Source organism: Mus pahari, chromosome 13, assembly GCF_900095145.1.
Source record: "Mus pahari chromosome 13, PAHARI_EIJ_v1.1, whole genome shotgun sequence".
Lineage (NCBI taxonomy): Eukaryota > Metazoa > Chordata > Mammalia > Rodentia > Muridae > Mus > Mus pahari.
This window is the reverse complement of record NC_034602.1, coordinates 12,861,755-12,882,279: the sequence shown is the minus strand read 5'-3', so window position 1 is coordinate 12,882,279 and position 20,525 is coordinate 12,861,755.

Genomic DNA, 20,525 nt, shown 5'->3' with positions numbered 1-20,525 from the left:
TGTGTGTGTGTGTGTGTGTGTGTGTGTACACGTCTGCATGGCAGATTCACCAGATGAACTGTGTACCCTACTATCTTGTTTACAAATGCAACCGTTTTGGAGGAGAAAAACTTGCCAAGGAAGAGGAAACTCACCTTACAGAATTGAAAACACTTTTACAATCTAAAGATGAGCACCAGGGACACGAGAATAATTCATTTTTCCAGGAATCCTTGCTCTGGAATTCCCCTGCCTGTGATTATATCAATACTACACGAGGTATCATGGTCAGGGGGAACAGGCTGACATTTGCTCTCCTAGCACTCCACTGCCTGGTTTCAAAGAGATTTTTATTGATTTATTTATTTGTTTATCTATTGGCCTCTCTTGGCTGTGAGTGGCTGCAACACATGGTAAATCTTTAACTTCAAGTGTCCTTCTGTGGTGACCAACTAAAATATTAGCAAAATAAATGTTTTATGGGAAAATGTTGGCAGGAACCCCAGCAGAAACAGGTGGTATTGGGTTATTTCAATATAATGTAATGATATAGCCGGGTTTCCATCTGGACAGCATGTGGTTGAGTCTGCTCAGAGAGTATCAAAGCACATGAGTATGCACGGGGGAAGCCCGTGGTGTACAAGTGCGCAGCTAGATGGCTACTTTACAAAATAATAGTCTGGGTTTGGGGTCCTCTGGGTTAAATATTTTGACTGTCAGAATCTGAATTTCTTCATAAAATATTAAAAGGCAAAGCAAACCTCTGACATGCAATACTGAGCGGCATAATTACAAGCAGTTCCTGGAAGCCGATGAGAGTGTGCATAAAGCGAGGCATTGATTATAAAGGAGTTCATTACCCTTGGAAGTCAAGACACACTTTAGCGGGAGCCTTAGAACAGAGCGCCTTTACTATCAAGGCTGTGAAAAAGGTTCAGCCCTGTCAATAAGAGTACAATTAGGAAATAGGAGCGAACGGAATCAGTTGGTTGCTGAAGAGCTGACTGTGATCCAAAGCTAAAGAGAGGAGCTCTTGATTTGCCACCAGGGAGGTGTCTCTATCCCTGTTCCATAACGTTCCCGCTTCAGGCGCTTTGAAACACATGGAATTAGGAACACACTGAACATTTGGTTTTGCACTCAGCTTTGCTCGATGCACATTCATGCTAAGGCAGATAATAAACTCTTGGCTCAGCGACTCCCTATATGTATCCCAGAGAGGGGCATCAGACTGTGGCTGTGTGCAGAGGCAAGAGACACCTCCCTCCCCAGCTCTCTCAACCCCAGCCAGAGGAAGAAGGCTAGAATCCGCACAGTGGGAGGACACAATTTGGAAGTGGCTTAAGATCTCCTGTTGACTAGAAAATGAAGGAAGTCATGGGCACCATCTGCCAAAATGAAGGAGCCACTTGGACCCCAGGGTAATTGGCTCGGAAGGCTTGGCTTCCAGAGGATTCTTTGCAGCCATGAATGCAACAGACAGAGATTCTGAAAACAAAGCCGTATGTATGAACATAACAGTCAACACCTGAAAATGATCAGCAGTGTAAGCTCATGCAAAGGACATGCAAAAGCACTTAGCTATAATGTCCAAAGTCATGGTACCACAGGGCCTTGTATTCCCACTCTTGTTTGTCGCCCAAGGAATGGACATTGCTAGAGCATCTACTTTCTTGAAATTGGAAGAGCTGATGTGGTGAAAGACACAGATGCTGCTGAGTCTGAATTTTTTCTTACACTCTTGTGGGGCTGAGTTTTAGCAGAGCTCAGAGAACCCAGTGCCATGAAGGAAAGGCAAGTCAGCAAGAACTCCGGGTTGTACGGAGTGCTGCTTTTCTTCATCCTGAATAGATCCATGTCAAAATATTATGGCATGTCTCAGTTTTCACTGGTGCATTGGCGTGACTGTTGTGTGCATCATAGGACTTCAGCTCCTGCAGGGTTGTAAGAGGTAGTAGTGTATACAGTTTTTTTCAGATGAGAAGTTTGCCATCTAATGAAAGAAGACAGTTACCCAGAGAAGAACTGGAACATGAGGTCCAAATAAAGAGGTCTAATGATTTTCTTCCCATGACCTGTGCTGTATGTGTAGTAGATGCTGAACCAAACAGTCTGGAAGAGAGGTAACAGGAATTTATAGAGATCTGGGTATCTTAGAAGTTACAACTAAATCTAAATACTGACTTTTCTATTTCACATCAAGTTTCCCCTTATCTAGTCAGTGGTGAGGAAACAGAACATGATTTAAGAGTAAAGTGCAGAATTCATCCCTGAGACCCAACTCATGCCTCAGATGGAACTGACTTTTCAGCGGGCACAGCTTTCTATTTGTCAGAAATCATCTGAGTTTGGGGCACTGCTGAATTACCCACACACTTATTGAAAACTCTGTGCATACTATTCAGAATTCTTTCTTTTCTTTGCCTTTTGTCTGGAATTCCAATCAGTGGGCCTTTGACAGTTCCTGTTGTTCTGCTATTACACAATAACCCCGTCTGGATCATTTACAAAGAAAAGAAGTTTACTTAGCTTGTGATACTTGAGGTTTGTAAATCCAAGGACACAAAAACTATCTATGTCAAGAGCCTCTGTGCCACATCATAATGTGGTAAAAAATGGCAGAAGGCAAAGAGAAATAGCAAGGGGCCAACCAGCAATCTGCTTTCTAAATAATGGGCATACTCCTGTGATAACATATCCGTGTATCCATGAAAGCTGTCTTCATGACCCAAGAACCCTTCACTAGGCCTCCTCTCCCAACAATGTTGTTTGGAGGAAAACTGACCTAGCCCATGATCCAAAGGATGCATTAAAATTATAGCAGCCTCCCAATGTAACACCATTCCTTCCTAATAAGGAAAAGCACTGTGAGCCACAGGACAAAGTTGTCTTTTCTGAGTTAGGGAGGAGGCTGGGGCATACTGTATACTTTTCAGGCAGGGGGACCAGTGATAAGGTTGTGGATTCTGTTCTCCTGGGCCACTTCCTAATGAAAGGTGGGAGGTGACAGGGAGGATGGGAGTGCTGTGGAGAAAGATCATGTATAGCACATTCAGATTTATGTGCAACGTGTTAAGATGGAGAATGTCAAGCAAATTATCAAGAGTGTGAATTTCATAAGAGCCAGAGCTTGAATCATCTTTGCATTTACGAACCCCTGAAAAGTGCTAATGCTGGCAATGGGGCATCATTTAAGTAAGATGTCTAAGTAGAAGCCAAATGCTGAAAAGATTTTATGATTTGTGACACAGCAGCAAGTCATTTATTGTGTCAGAAATAAAATTTGTGACAGACGTGGTGATGAACACTAGCTTACAAAGCTTACAAATTTATCATGTTTTACTGGAAAGTTTTCCTGCAGGGTCATTCATATATATATATATATATATATATATATATATATATATATATATATATATGTTTGATTACAAAAGATAAAATAGCTTGGCATCAGAAAACCAAGAAGGATGACCATCGTGTGGATACTTCATTCCTTCTTAGAATAAGGAACAAAATACCCATGAAAGGATATAGGTACAGAGACAAAATTTAGAGCTAAGATGAAAGGATGGACTATCCAGAGACTACCCCATCCGGGAATCCATCCCANCATCAGCCACCAAACCCAGATACTAATGCACATGCCAGCAAGATTCTGCTGAAGGGACCCTGACATAGCGGCCTCTTGTGAGGCTATGCCAGTGCCTGGCGAACACAGAAGTGGATGCTCACAGTCAGCTATTGGATGGAACACAGGGCCCCCAATGGAGGAGCTAGAGAAAGTACCCAAGGAGCTGAAGGGGGCTGCAATCCTGTAGGTGCAACAACAATATGAACTAACCAGTACCCCCTGAGTTCGAGTCTCTAGCTGCATATGTAGCAGAAGATGGCCTAATTGGCCATCATGGGAAGAGAGGCCCCTTGGTCTTGCAAACTTATGACCCAGCACAGGGGAAGGCCAGCGCCAAGTAGTGGGAGTGGGTTGGTAGGGGAGCAGCGGCAGGGGGGGTATAGGGAACTTTCGGGATAGCATTTGAAATGTAAATAAAGAAAATAATAATAATAATAATAATAATAATAGTAATAGTAATAATAATAAAATAGCTTGGCATCAGGGCTGGAGAGATGTCTCAGTTAAATGCACAGGGTCCTCTTGCAGAGGACTCAGATTCAGTTCCCAGCACCCACAGCTTACAATAATCTCTTTACAGCACCCCCTTCTGATCTCCACCGAAAGATACACACAGTACATGGACTTACAAGCTGGCAAAATACCCACACACATTAAACAAACAAACAAACACAAACAAAACACCAGATTGGCTTCAATGTTGAGTAAATAATGTAGCTAAATTCTGGAATCCCAGAACAATGAAAGCTTTGGAAGTGTCCCTGTTTAGATTTAAAGGTCTGCTTAATCTAATTTTTCTTCCCATTCTAGCCTCCACAGATAGTGGAACTAAACCTAAAGCCATCTGACTCTCTAGATATAAAAACATTTAACTACTCTTTTAAGTGAGTTAACCATGAATCTTCAAGGTAGGGACAAATGAAGTGAAATTATACAAGCGCAGCTTAAGGCAGATGTTTTTGTGCTGTTTGACATGTTGGCCTGTGAGCAGAGAAAAACTTGTAGCCTTGCTTTTTGATTTGATGAGTATTAAGACAGACTTCAAGTGGTGGGGGAAAGAAATTAACATTTTGCTACATATGAAGCATCATTTCAATTGAAACAAATGTTATCTGCCAGTTTACCAATAGAATGTATACAATGGCAAGGCAGTACTCAGCTTGAAACACTGACCCTGTTATTTCTGTAAGCCCTGTGTTCCAGAGACAGAGACCCCTAGCCTGACAGTTATGCATTATTCATGGCTTCAGTTCTTGGCAGCACCCACATGTGTGAGCAACTCTTTCAAGAATGAAGCACACTATCAGTGGAAGGTGAGCACCATGAGAACCCACCAAGAGTCAGAGCTACTCTCATACAAACAGGTTTTGATGCTTGAGTTTTGAAATATGTTGTCAAATGTTATACTTGGTCTACAATGTCTTCTTTCTTTTATACTAAATTATACTTTAAAAATCAATGAAATTTCATTAGTTACCTATATCTGTTATTATTGTTCACAAACTTGAGACCTGTTTTACAGTCTCAAAAGACTCTAGACAGGACAACAAATAATTAGGATTCTTATGTTAGAACTGTTTGGCTTATCTGTGGTGGCAGATATCACAGACATGATTATAGGCACAGTTCTATTCTTTTGAACTTCTTTCCCCTCTTTCTTTTTTGCTTATTAGTTTTCATTAGTGTTTGTGACTGTAATGTATTGTCCAAGGAAAGTCTTCTTTGTCACTGTGGCCCAGAGGAGTCAGCAGTTTATATACTACTGTCCATATGATCTCATTAAGCTTTTGGGGAAATCATCTAAGCCATTCCTTTCTCATTTAAAAATGAATCAGACTCATAATAATTTAAAAATGAAAAGATTGATGCTTGCACAGTTAACCGTCCTGAGGTCATGAAGGTATAAAGGATGGTGCAGTTTGAATCCAGTCCTCCAAGGCTCTTAACCTTTACATCAAAGTTGAGGCCACCACTATCAATAAGAAAGTTGTGATTGCATATCACACTAGTAGTAAGAACTGGATGTTTGTTAACCATTTAAGAAAAATCAGAGGTTCCCCTCTTCCTTCCATGACAAAATAAATTTCAAACAGATAGAACAAAGGTTATTGAAATGGACGTTTCTGGTTGTGTCATGTGATGAAAACTCATCTGGTGTTTTGCTGATGTAGACTCACATGATGTTTTGCTAAGGCAAGATCCATGGGAGGACATGTGATATTTGGAGAGATGTTTGGAGAGAGGACACAAAGGACTGTGAAGTTACTCTTGCATACTAGCTGTGCAGTTCTTCATCGTTCTCACATATTCCCTGATCTTCACTTCATTGAGAGAGGCATGGCAGAGAACTACCGGTATTTTGATTGGTCCTGGCATTTTTGCTGACTCCTGGTCCTTGTTGCACCTGCTGACTGGTGCTGATTTGGCTGAGGTCTTCCAGTTTCTGCTGGATATGGTGCCACCGCTGAAGATTTCTGTTTGGTGAGACTTTTGAACTGGACTTTTGGTATCTTGACACTACTGAACTGAACTGATGGTATACTGACAACAGAGGTTGGAATCATCGCCAAAGAACTCTTCTAAGCAGGTCTATATTTCCATGTCCTATTTACCATCTTTTCTCCCATAACTTTGGACAGTGGTCTAGAAGGGAGGTCAAAGTGTTTGAAAACCCTTATTAAAGTAGGTTTTGAAAAATCTAAGCCTACAAGTTATAATTAGGAAAACACAAGCCCTTCAGTATAATGGGACAAATGTTAGTAAGGGTAAGAAGTGGAAACAAGTCAGAGAAGGGCTTTAAAAATGATTAAAGACTTGAGGGGAGAATAATCTTACTTACCTACGAAAAGTACAAAAAAAAAATCTACCTACAAAATTTGTCTGTGCCAAAACTCTTGACAAAGTTAAAAAGTAAATAACTAAGAAAAGTCACTTTCAATCTTTGTCAGTTGAAGACGCAATCTCTCAATACATACCACATTCTTACTATTCAGAGAAACATTTCTAATAGGAGACTAAATGTAAGCCAAGACGCTCACAAAGAAGGGATACAAATGGGCAAATAAATAACATAAATCTGATTTTGGTAGCAATAAAAGAAGTTTAATCGATGTCTTTCTTGTCTAAAAAGTGGGCAGAAAGGAGAAAACTGTTGAGTTGATAAAGACACAAAGAGTTTGTTCATACAGTGAACAACAAAGGGTTGCTCATACACCTGGGTGCTGCCAAGATGTGAAGCATGAATAAAGTGTGACTGGTAATATTTTCTTATATTATTATGGAATTTGATAATGATGGCTCATTTGTGGGACAATCTGCCAACATGTATATGTATTTAAAATTTGTACATGTAATAATTTGTCCCATAAAATGTTAATCTGAGCAATACCCTTCCTTTTGAAGACAGGCATTGAAGTAATGACTCCAACAGTAAATAATTTAAATAAATCTGAACAGTTCATTTATCTGAAATTTTAAATATTTGATGGAAGTTCACCCAATCATTCCAAATATCTCTGGTATATTTAATGGCACAGAAAGTGCTCAGGATATATTCCTGAGTAAAAGGAGGGCTAGAAAGTCATACTTTTTCTAACATTTTTATGCATGTTTAAACTGACTAGGAAAATATGCTGTGATGTTAATAGGGTATGCAGCTGAGCTCTCTGGCTGAGAATTTGTAATCAGACAAAAAAATGTTATTGTAAAGAGGACTAACTGTTCTTGTGGGTCCTGCATTCACATGTGTGTGCAGAGGTGCGATATAAGGATGTAAAGGCCAAAGACACTGGGTCTCTTGCTCTGTAAATTATTACCCTGAGACACCATCTTTCACCAAGCCTGGAGCTAGGGTGGCAGCCAGCAATCTCTAGTGATTCTCTTGTCGCAGGTCCCATTCTGTACCTCAGTACTGGGTTACAGGTGTGTGAATCTATGCCCAGCTATTTACATGACTTCTGAGGAAATGATGCTGGCCCAGCCTGTCCTCTTGTCTCCTGAGCTATTCTGTAGTGCCTGTTAATTCTTATTTGGCTTATGAGGACATGTTACATTTGTGGGAGAGGAGAAAGGTATTAAGGTGATTAAAAAAATGTCATTAGAATGAGAGTTGTGTTTATTATCACATTTCTGGAAGATCTGGTGTGTTGTCAGGAAGAGTGCGTTCCTGACCTATGGGGAAAACCTTGCTTTGAAATTTCCAAGTTAAAGCAGAGAGCTGTCAGTTTTCGAATGAATGAATAGGAAGAATGAGCCACTGGGCCTCGTTGTGTACAAATACAATTCCAGAATTTAGGAGGCAGAAGTGAGAGGGTGGAGAGTTCAAAGCCAGACATCAAGATGCTATCTCAAAAACAAATCAAAACCACCACCCATGGAATCTAGACACTTTAAAAGCGTGAGCCCACCCTGAATAGAGCCCTCGGGGCAGAGGCCAGTTTCCCAATGAGAGCTTCATTCAAACAATTGTCAAGGTCAAGTTTTAAAAAGGAAGCTGAGTTTCAACTATGCTACCACCTAGTTTATGCTATCTCTGCAGTTCCACTTCTGTTTGCCTAGGATCGTGGGACTTTGTCATTAGCAACATGGTCACATCCAGTGTGAGAAACTTGTTTTGTTTGGGTTCCTAACAACTGTGCTACACAATTGGGATCCAAAATGGGACTTCTTATCTATAATTTCAGGATTTTTAAAGGAGTGTTATAGATGAAAAGAATTATGTGATTAGCCTTGTTACAGGAAAACTAAAATAGACCCTGTCATTTAGGGAGTAAAATAAAGGGTCATTCAGGAGTTACTTTCCCTCTAGAGTTAACACCAAATTCCAGTAAATCCAAAAAGAAGGTGCTATGGCCACCAAGTGAACCTAACACCCACCAAATACACAGATGGTGTGTGCATGAGGGTGGGGTGGGGGTGGGACTTCCCTTCAAGCTCAGTGGGGGAATGTGATCCTAGAGATTTACTGTATGGGACGCTCTGCTGTGCCTGATTCACAGGCTCATGACTCTGGGGGCCTGAGCAGGGATGGATTGGCCCACAAGTTATTTCCTTAGTCTATGATGTTCTGTTTAACTTGAAATATGTCCACTCTTTACCCCCATTTTATTCACAGGCTTCTCTAGAGACCCCACACTGGAGGAGAATGTCTTTTCTTCAACTGCTCTGTAGCCTCTAACCCATGACATCATTCCCATAGTCCTCTGGGGCTCGCTAAAGCTAGCCTCCATCCAGTGGTTTCAGACCAGTGGCCCATCCATCAAATTCAGCAGCCTCTTATTTGGGTTTCATTAAGCTTTTGAGGAAATGTTTTTGCTGTGGGTGGTTATTAAAGGAAGCAGAGCAAAGAAGTAAAACATCCACTCATTAGGCCTGAAGCAGAACATAGAACGAAACTCTCCTCACTTTGCAAGTGTGGGCATGGGGATTGGGAAATCTGGAAACTCTGAAGAAGAATGTTTTCCTTCTGAGATGGAGCGGGAAAATTCTGAGAGCATGTAGATGGCAGGAACATACCTTAATCCAAAGCTCAACAAGAGACATTTAGGACAGAACAGAACAGCGTTGTTGTTCTAGTGCTGTGAGCCCTTTTACCTGCTTCAAACCCTGGTTCTGTCTTAGCCATGCCACCACTGATGCTTTACACCCCTACTTCTTGAGTCCAGCTTCCCTTTCCCTTTCTTAAAGAAATCCTCCTTGAAAGGAGATGCACTTTGGGGGAAATGGTTCTTAGGCAGATGCTGCTTAAGGATCTATACTTTCCTAGGTGTCTCGTGTGCAATGCTCTCCTGTATGTTGACCTGCTCCACAAAGATCCAGGAGCTGAGAATTTGCTGTGAGCTTAGGAGAACCTCAGAGAAACCTTCAAGATGAAGTCTGCACTTTACATGCAGGGGCTTGGAACAAGAGGAGATGCCTAATTTAGGGATTCTTTAACAGAGGTTGTTAATAAAGTGTACATTAACTCTCCAAGTCCCACGTGCAGTGAAAGACTGTGTTTCTGAGAAAGGTCCTAGGTCACTGTTGGACAGCACGACTCAGTTCTAGAGGAGAAAACGCCAACTCAGATGGGTTACTCCAGTCTTAGTCTAGCAGGAGGTAGAGAGCATTCTGAGTTGAGAGGACATATGACTGGTGAGGATGGCTGGGATGTCAGTGAGCCAGCCCTCTAGTAAAAACACCCAGGGAAGGGACACTGGCCAGTTCTAAGGTGGAGAGGGGGGTCTCACAGACCTTGCCCTTCCCTATTCCTCCGCCTTTGCTAAAATCGATTAGATTGCATTCCTAACGCTGACCACCAAGGTCCTCTCCTTTATGTGGCCACTTTCTCTTCCTGAGACTGACTACCAAGGTCCAGTTTTCAAGCAGTAAAGTTCAGCAATCAAAATCCCCTTTTGGCTCACCTATTAACATGTCCAATTAAAATCGAACACCTCATCTTAACACGGAGTTGCCCATTTTATCTTTATAAGCTGGCATTTTCCTGTGGACCCTGTCTGTCTCCTTTCTATCTAGATGCAGTCCTTTGTCCAGGGAAAATACCCCATCCCCTCTTCCCTGTTCCTTTTCCCTTCTCCTTCATCTCCTATCACCTGTCTTTTTCTCTTATTCCCTGGCCCCTGGCCCTTTGGGACAAATAAATCTACTTGGGGCTGAAAACTTGGTCTTGGAGATCCCGAGATTCTTTCTAACACCCAGGCATCTGTTTCCCCAGTCAAACCCTTAGGTAGACCACTCTTTTCAAATAAACCACTGGTTAACGTTAGCTTGTTAAAGATCCAGAAAATCTTAGTGGGAGGCTCATGGTACATGATTCAGTTCACTAACTAGCAACAACCAATTTCAAATTGATTATTGCTATTATAAACATAGGTCAATTTTTTAAAAGCACTGTAGGTTTTGAACCAAAAGCATTTATACTGAGAATTGGTTATATACCCCAGCTTGATATCTGACCTCACCATCAAACGGAATGCAGGGTACATTTAGTTAGGGTTATAATTATATCCCCAATAACCTTCCACTACATGGAAATCTGATCACCCATAATCTTTAGTTTCAACTTTCCATACATCATGCATATGACTGGACAGTCATGAGCAGAGGCAGTTAAGACAATTTATCTCACTTCTATAAAGAAATAAATCAGTACTTAATTATATGAGGTTTATTCTTAACAGTGCTGCCAATCTGACCATATGCCATGACTTCATCTTTTTTTTACATCAAGAAAATATATGAGAATGTATGTTGAGGACTTTTATTATTGTATTCCCCAGAATGGCCCTTGGGAAGGAGAGAGGCACACTTTGGGACCCCATGGAATGAAGAGGCCAGGGATTTGCCACTCTGAATACCTTGTGTGGGTTTATGATTCAGGCAATAGAGCCAGCAAGCAATGACCATTGAACAGAAGCAGCAAAACTTCACAGCATCATAAGCAACTGAAAGATACACTCATTTAATCTCAACGTCCTTCCCAAACCAGCAGTAAAGCACCGGAGTACAACAGAAGACAGACACAGGTTCCTGTCAGAATATGAGTGCTAATCCCACCCTCAACATGTGACTTGAGGATTCTAACATTCCATTGCCCTACTTGAGAATCCTCAGTGTATCAATGCAGGATCACAGGAGAACCAGACACAGTAAATGCCTAACTCTGGCCCACAAAAGTTTTCAGAATACAATGGGGATTTCGGTGGCAGGCAAGGATAACCTGGGGAACTAAGACAGAAGTTGTGTCTGCATTCCATCATCGTCCCTGGTGAACTTCTTATACAAAAGACAATATTCATAATACTGCCTTTATTTTGATCTTGCCTTTGCTGTCCCTTTCAAGCATTCAGTGCCACTTCTAATCCTATGCCACTCCCCACCCCGAATTGGTATGAATCCCCAAACAACTGTTCTCTGAGATCTATCTGTTTTGATGAACAAGTCATTTTCTTTGCCTTCATCAGGAAGGATTCGGGGAGACTCTACCTGTGTGTGGCAAGGGTATTGACACTTCCAGGAAGGGAGCTGTGACCAGGCAAGGTTGCATAAGGAAATACTTCACAAAGGCCCACAGAACTCCTGCTGTGATAGACCTCTGGCTGCCCAGACAGTGTATGCTCCCCTGTCTTCCTTACTGAAAGAATTCCGTTGCAGATGTTCAGCTAAACTCTCTTCTCACAGGTTAGGGTGGACAAGCATGCACACTAGGAAATTGCTGAGAGGAATTTCCTTTTTAATGGAGGTGCAGACAGCTGTCATCTCCCCTCTCCCCCACAGTCCTTCTTTCTTCTTCATCCTTCTTTCTTGGATATGGAGGTGATAATGACTAGTGTTCCAAGTCAGAAGGAACCATCCGGCAGCAGCTGAGAGGATGGAAGCCATGTGCTGTAAGTGGAGGGAAAGGAAGACAGGAGGAATTTAGGACCCTGATAATACTGCCTATTACCTCAAAGACCGTTTAGCTCTGAACTTTTGTATCAAAAGAAAGAAAAAAAATCTGTAACCAATATAAGTCACCATTATTAACTGATCCATGGTACTGACTTTTGATAGATATATATTCATGACAGAGCAACTCCCAACTGGACAAAGAGGCCTGGTTTCTGCCTATTCTCTCCACTTAAAAATCTTCATAAAGAAATAGAGTAACTGATTTTTAAATTCAATATCCAGATGTTATCATTTAATTTGAGAAAAGTAGACATAAAATCTAAGGCGTCTTCATTAAACTAGAGAACATCGTTCATTTGAACACAGGTTGGCAAGATCCAGATCAAAGTGCAAGGGATACAAACACATCACAGAGGCACTTCGAGAAGACATTTGGTTAAAAGCAAGTCTAAGGAGAGCATCGCCTGCCTGAATGCTGCAGAGAGCATGAAAGGCTGGTTTGGCCTGCTTAGATTCGTTGCCCAGCAAAGGTAGAGGGTTCAATATGCTGTGTGGTGTCTAGAGAACAGCTAACAAGCTTGGGGTTCTGAATCAGGGGCTCGTGTTCTAGAACTCCAGTTAAGCTCTAGGGCATCAAATGACAATTAGAGGATTACATAGACCCTGAACACAGCATCCTGGTCCTGCCTGCAAGCAGTTTCTACGTAGGATTTAACGAGGCATGAGTTTGCACAGCAAAGTAGATTTCTCCATTAAGGAGCTAATTAAACTCCTGAGAATGTGATCATGAACAGAGCTGATAAATTCAACCCAAATTAGGAGCATTAACTATGCCAAGCAAGAGGCTTCTGCTCAAAGACACAAAACAGAAGGCTTATTATATCCTACTCTGCACACGAGGCTTGCTCTCTTTTCCCTCCAAGTTTGTGTTAATTTCTAAAATCTATTCTTAGATTTTTCTCAGTGTGATGTAAACAAGTTGAGAGAGACTTGGAACCTGAATTTGCGAATATAAAGAAGCCAGACTATAATAGTGCTTACTTATCCCATTGTTTATATGTCTTGGCTAGAATGATCTGGAAGGCCTCATGTTAAGGCAAGAGAAGTAAGATCCACAAGAACAGACAGTGTTTGGGAAGGACTACCTCCACAAATAAACAGTCTGAGAAAGGCAGAAAACAAGAATGAAATGCTAGTGAATATTTCTTTAGAGTTGTCTTCTAACCAGATTCTCTCTTCAGATTTCTGTTTGTGATGTTAAAACGTGAAAATTATGTTTTTTAATCAACAGCATGCCATATTATTAGAATGTGTGATTCAAAATCATCGTAATACCCATTTATGTAAATATTTTTAGTCTTTTAAAAATTTTTGTTCAAAATCTTGATTTATTCTGCCCCATTCCTTCTCTAGGGGTGTAGGAAGGATCAATATTTTGATTTTCAAGTTACTCATGACAGTAATGTAACAGAGAGTTAATAGAAGTTATTGATTCAGGCTCCATTCATAGTCCAAGGTTAAAAGGTAAGCTCAGTATTTGAGCCCAGGAAATTCCACCAGCACAAGCTTTGTTTTTGTGGGTCCAGAGGAAATTAAACCTGGGACCTGAGCACTCCAGGCAAGTGCTCCATCACTGACCTGTATCTCAAAACTTTCCTCTACCTTTTATTTTGAGACAAGATTTTAGTAATTGCTCAGACTAGCCTTAAACTGCCTCTAAAGCTCAGACATGCCTTGAACTTTGGATCTTCATGTCTCACACTCTGGAATTCTTGGCATTGCAGATCCATGCCTGAGACTCAGTGGATTTTATGCTCTTGATTGTGACTAGGAAAATCTGAGACTCAGTGACTGTGAAAGTGGCTGTGATGTCCCAGGGGGCTACTGACCTCTACCACCTCACCTCAGCGTCTCAAATCCAACCAGACTATAAGTGTGGGCTTTTAGATTTGAAAACCATTTTTGTCCTAGAGGGGCTGATGCTCTGAGGTACGTGCTATGACTGGAATTGGTGGGAAAGCTTGGCTCCTTAGACTGTGAGTTGTGATAGCCGAGTGTGGGGTTAACAAAACTTAGCAAATGTAAGAGGTCTCTCAGTGCACAACAACCAAATATTGATTCATGTTCTAATGCACAGTGGATCAGGGGTGTTCCTGGCAGTCCGCATCATGTTGCATGAAGTGACTGCCCTGCAGATTTGGTTCAGAACACACACCATGAGTACGCTGCGCTGAGTGTGCCTCCATGCACATAGGTACCTCTGTGCATATTCCAGCCTACTGTATGTTGTGGATGGCAATGTCTTTACAAATAGTGCTTTGCTCTTATGGCAACAAAAATTTAATTATGGGAAACAAACAGTATCTTCCTTTCAATTGTCCTTGGCGTGTTATGAGGTATTCACCAGAGAAGAATACTTGAATGTAGGTTTAAAGCAACCAAAAGTCTTTATTAGCTGGCCAGAGACTACTCTGTGTGTAAAGGATCCCAGTGCTGTACCAGTGCTTTCTTGGGGTGAGCTTTAAGCATAAAACCCACATCCTGTGTTGACACCCCTCAGTTAGCAAGCACAGTTATGCAGAAGCAGAACTACAGAAGCCAAAAAATAAGGTTAGTACATTTAGTGATTTTCCCAGAACTATGTGCTTTGACCAGTTAGGTTTTGGTTTCATTTTGGCAGGTGGTGGTACATACTTGCTGGTTACTTCCATCATGGCAACAGTTGTGCTAAGGTCTGGTGTCCTACTGGGTGGGGTCTTGGGCCTATTACATAAGTATCAAATTAGTGTATCTCTCGATTTCATTTTGTAACAATGTCTCATTTTAAAAAAGTAGATGCTTGATTTGCTGACTTGAGTTCATGGTAAATAAATTTTGGTTTGGAACTAGTACAGAAATGTCAACAATTTCTAAAGTGGCCATTCTATCATTTTTTAAAACTATGTATTTAGACCAAGCAGTATAATCTACATGCTTATTTGACAAGCACTTTATTACCTGCAGGCAATATTTGAGAGGATATTGTATAGCCAGGACTGACTTTCAACTGGCTATGTAGGTGAGGATGGCCTGGACCTCGAGCTTTGTGTCTCTACCTCCCAAGTACAGCTGCTACATCTGTGCACCACAACGATAGGCTCTGCTCAGTGGTCCTTAAACACCCCCCCCCCCAAATTAGTGTAGATCCTAGAATTGCCATAGACTGAGCTCCTATGGTGACTTATCACAACCTTTATCATCAAGGAAGTGCTCTGTGAAGACATATTCAATCAACAAAGGGACTAGTGCTGAGCTCTTGCTTTGAAGACATGAGGTTAGACTTAGCAGCTGGAAAGGCGGGGGAAGCCTGCCAAGAGAGCTACACAGATCACGGACTGCAGTGGGGTTTTGGAACATGAAGGGACTGATTACATCATGCTGCTTTGATTTTCTAGCTTTTCCAGCTCTTCTTCCCCCTGTTTTGAAAGAAGAAAATTTATTACGAGTTTAGCAGAGCCTTGGTCCTCCTCTCTCCATTGTGGCTGCAGATGTGCTTTAAAAGCACGCTGATTTAGGGAGCCAACCAATCCCGTGGCAAAAGTGCGTGCAGGATGAACAGGGACTGTTGGCTCCCCTTTCAACCATCCTGTGATCAACAAGGTCTTTTCTGTTCTTGACAATGTGCTACAGATAGCTCTGCTCTAGTCTGTTTCAGTTTTCTCCCCAAATCTACATTTCTGCCAATGGTGAATTTAGACTGTCATTGCTTCACAGATGTGCTTTGATCCTAATTGGCTTGTCTTCTGGCAGGGAGGTGTTTGAACTACCAAGGCCGATTTGATCAACCTGGAAGATAAAGTGCAAAATAGTGGATGTGGGGGAGAAAGAGAGGACGGGAGTCATGGTTTCAAGTTATGTCTGTGTTACTGTTACCTTAGGTGCAGTGCCTAGATTCCACCTGTATCGCTCTCTGGTTTATAATGAAGCTTGAATTTGCTCTTCAAGTCCTTTCAGAACCTCTCAAGCTGAATGGGGAAACATTTCAGGTGTAGAAGTTGGTACCATTTTGCTCTGGGGTCTTGGTTTTCTGAACTCTTAATTCTCAGGGATCACCAGAAGTAACCATTGATCCTACAAGGTTATTAGCTCACTCTTCTTATTCTGCAGTCTGAAACAGGATGTGACACTGTGTGGTGGATTTTAATTCATAGAAATCACATCTGCCAACTAAATATATTCTTACAGTTTATAATAACCTAGAGCGATGGAATATTAATGAAAGATCATTTTTACTGCAAAATTATTAAAGAGAAAGAATGTGTGCCACTTTGATGTTAAGTTTTTTTTTTTTTTTTTGAACAGGAAGATAGGAAAGCAAGTGGAAAAGTATCAGAGCAAGCTTGGTTTCTTGATGGACTTTGTTTATTCAGTTTGTTCTTCCTCATTGTGTCCCATTGGCTGGTAGACATGAGTGACCACTCTAGATAGCTGGTTGTCCATTTATACCAATTAGAAAACTATTGTTTCTAAGGCATAATATGTTCTCAGGCCAGAACCTAAGTTAATGCACAATTTATTTTCATCCTGTGTGTGTGTGTGAATCTGTGTATCTGTGTGTGTGTGTGTATGTTTGTGCATGTTTGCATTCGTATGTACTTGTGTGTGTCCTGATAGAAGAATGGCCACACAGGACTGAAACAGGTTTAAAATGGCCATATCTCTACATGGAATAATGGTGTCCACGGGATTTGATTTGATCCATAGTCAATTGTACTAGATTATTTTGTTTTTCATTAAAATCTTCTCTTATAATACAAAAACACAAGCTAGTCTTGGGATACTCATAATATTCTTTTGAGGAAAGGCTTTCTGTGCAGAGAATGTGCTGAATCATACTTTCTTGGTATGATTATTAATTTTTAAACTACCTGTTCACTGTTGTACCAGTGTGGGATATGCAGACCTTGTCATGTTACCAACCTCTGCTGCCTCCTTCTTCCTCAGGTTCCTGGGTAATCTGATCATTTCTCAAGTATTCTTTTTAAAATATTTTTATAGCTTCTTGTTTTATACATGGGATATAATGTGTCTTATTTATGCAAGGACAGTAGTTACCATTTTGTTTTCTATTTCCTTCTGCTCCTCACATGATCTTTTCCACTGTGTTCCTATTATTTTCTGTATTTCTCTTGATTGTATTTCTCAATTTAGAGGCTTTCTGTAAGCTTCTGGTATTTCAGTGTCTAATCCTACTTAGCGAATGAACCAACAACAAGTTGACTGGATACCTGATGTATTTCCAAATTAGGTACTTTTCTCACTTTGGTGATGAAACACCTGATAAAGTCAACTCCATTGAAAACGCTTCACTTTGGCTCACAGTTTTAGGGACCAGTTAATCACAGGGGAGAAGGCATAACAGCAAGGGATGTGAGGATGTGAGGCAGTTGGCCATTGTACAGGTTAGATTCTTGTCAGCTTGACACAAACTAGGGAAGAGAGAGCCTCAGTTGAGAAAGTTCTTGCCTGTAGGCCAATCTGTAGGCATATTTTCTTAATTAATTATTGATGAGGAAGAGCTCAGCCCATTGTGGGGTAGCTGAGCAAGTCAGTAAGCAATATTCTTCCATGGTCTCTGCTTCAATTGTTGTCTACAGGTTCCTGCCTTGAATTCCTGCTGTGATTTTTTTTTTTGTCATGATGAACTACAAGTAGTAAGGTTAAATAAATACATTCCTTTCCAAGTTGCTTTTGGTCATGGTGTTTGTCCTGCACAAAAGATCATGACCAGGAAACAAGTTGGGGAGGAAAGTTTTTTTGTTGTTGTTTTTTTCCTAGCAAAACAAGAATATTTATTTATTGGTTATTATTGGCAGGAAGGAGTGTGTGTGTGTGTGTGTGTGTGTGTGTGTGTGTGTGTGCATGTGTATATATGGGTATATGTGAACAATAAACGTTGGGAATCAGTTATTTCTTTCCACCTTGTTGAGGCAGTGTTGATAAGCATGATGGAACATGATGGAGCATCTTGCCTTCTCGCTTCTAACAAAAACAGACTGGCAAAGGAAAACAAATTCAAGTTCTAGATGCTCCAGAAACCTTCAGATATGAAAGCCCAAAGTAAAAGTAAAAGTAAAAAAAAAAAAATCTATGTTAAATCTAATGAAGAAAGTGACCATTTAGAGAGATGGAGTTGAACCAAACATGGTGTGACCCAGTAGTAATGAGGAGATGGGAAGCAAGCAAGGGTAGTTTAGCCTGGCTCTTCAAGATATTCCTGATGATAGTCCCTTCATGGGGAAAAAGGGAACACAGTTGGAAAGAGGGTTTTCTGACCTATTATCACAGTGGAGCTAAATGTGTTTCATCTAGCAGCTTTCAACAAAAAGACATTGTTTTTTTTCTGCTTCTATGATCTAAGTCAGTTGCTTCCTCAAATTCTGAAGTGCCATGATCTGGGGAGAACTTATTCTATGTCCATCAGATTGTCCTATCAGAAGTCAATGGTATCCCTGCAATGGTATGAGTATAATTGAAAGTTCAAATAAAAAATTCAAGAAGAAAAGGCGTGTGCACCAGGAGACAGGAGGCAGAAGCAAGACCTATAGGAAAATATTCTGGCAGGTGAAACAAAAGTGGGAATTCAGGAAGACTACAAGGAAGGAAGCAACCCCAAACTTTCCTCCGTAAAGAGAATCAACCCACCTCCGGGATTAGACAGACTAGGGCCTCATTCTCCATATGCCTCTCTGCTTGATTTTGATAGTCAGTAGCATTTTCCTCCAAGATGATGTGATAAATACCTTTCCCCAAATAGTTACAAGACAAATGAATTCATGTGAGGTAGATATTAAAGAGAAGCTACTGAATGTTAAGGCTAAAACTATGCATGTGTCCTTTAAAATGAGAGCCATAAATTATAGCTTTGTAAATGAAGGACACATGGTCCCTTAAGCAACATTTTTGGGGTGCTGGTGGTGGATATTTTCTTTATTTACATTTCAAATATTTTTCCCCTTTCCAGGTCTCCCCTTTGGAAACCCCCTATCCCATCTTCCCTCCCCCTGCCTCTGTGAGGGTGCACTTCCACACACCCACTCCTGTCCTCCCACCTTGGTATTACCGTATACTGGGACATCGAACACCTTCAGGACCAAGGGCCTCTGTGAGGAAAGGGTTTATTCAGCTTACACTTTTCCACTGCTGTTCATCACCAAAGGATGTCAGGACTGGAAATTAAGCAGGTCAGGAAGCTGGCGCTGATGCAGAGGCCATGGAGGGATGTTACTTACTGGCTTGCTTCCCCTGGCTTGCTCAGTTTGCTTTCTGATAGAACCCAAGACTACCAGCCCAGGGATGGTACCACCCACAAGGGGCCCTCCCCACTTAATCACTTATTGAGAAAATGCCTTACAGCTGGATATCATGGAGGTGTTTCCTCAGCTGAAGCTCTTTTCTCTGTGATAACCCTAGCTTGTGTCAAGTTGACACACAAAACCAGCCAGTAATAGAAACATAAGTGGGACAATCACATTGCATCTGCAGTCAGAACATGAATATTGGTGATTGGTTTACATTACTGTTTCCTTTTTAGCACCTCTGGAAACCTAGCCTATTGAATATTGCCCAAAATAATTGAGTGGGCCCTTCTACCTCTATTAACCTAATCTAGACACTCATTTACAGACATACCTAGAGGTCTAGATTCTGTCCATTTGCTGGCTAATAGTCTTAACCATCACAAGTTCATTTCCTGTTAACGTGGTATTGAAATTCTCTCTCTCTCTCTCTCTCTCTCTCTCTCTCTCTCTCTCTCTCTCTCTCTCCATGAATTGCAGCTATGCATATATTCCTGTGAGTGTATGCATGTGGAGGCTGTGATGCAACTCTCAACATTGTCTTTTGAGTCAAGAACTTGCTTGCCAGTGAGCCCCAGGGATCTGATTCTCTCTACTCCCGTAGTGCTAGGATGACTAGCCTATGCCATCATGCTAACCTTTTTCACATTGGTGTGAGTTACTGAACTCATGTCCTTGTGCTTACATAGAAAGCATTTCAGCTGGGCTGTTGACCAAGTCCTCAAATATATCATTTTACATCCATGACCTTCCACTTCTTGTTCCCATAAGTTCATGGCCTTCTCTTAACGAAAAATGCATCCAGTCTAACATCAAAAACTGTCGAAATCTTTCAGAGTTCTGTTTCTATTCAGAAGTGTAACTGAAAAAGTTTTTTTTTTCCCCTGAAACTCAGGGAAGTTCTTTTTTTTTTCTAAAAATACTTTTTATTAGATATTTTCTTTATGTACATTTCAAATGCTATCCCAAAAGTTCCCTATACACTCCCCTTGGCCCTGCTCTCATACCCACCCACTCCCACTTCTTGGCCCTGGCATTCCCCTGTGCTGGGTCACATAAAGTTTGCAAGACTAAGGGGCCTCTCTTCCCAATGATGGCCAAAAAACCATCTTCTGCTACATATGCAGCTAGAGACATGAGCTCAGGGGGTACTGGTTAGTTCATATTGTTGTTCCACCTATAGGGTTGCA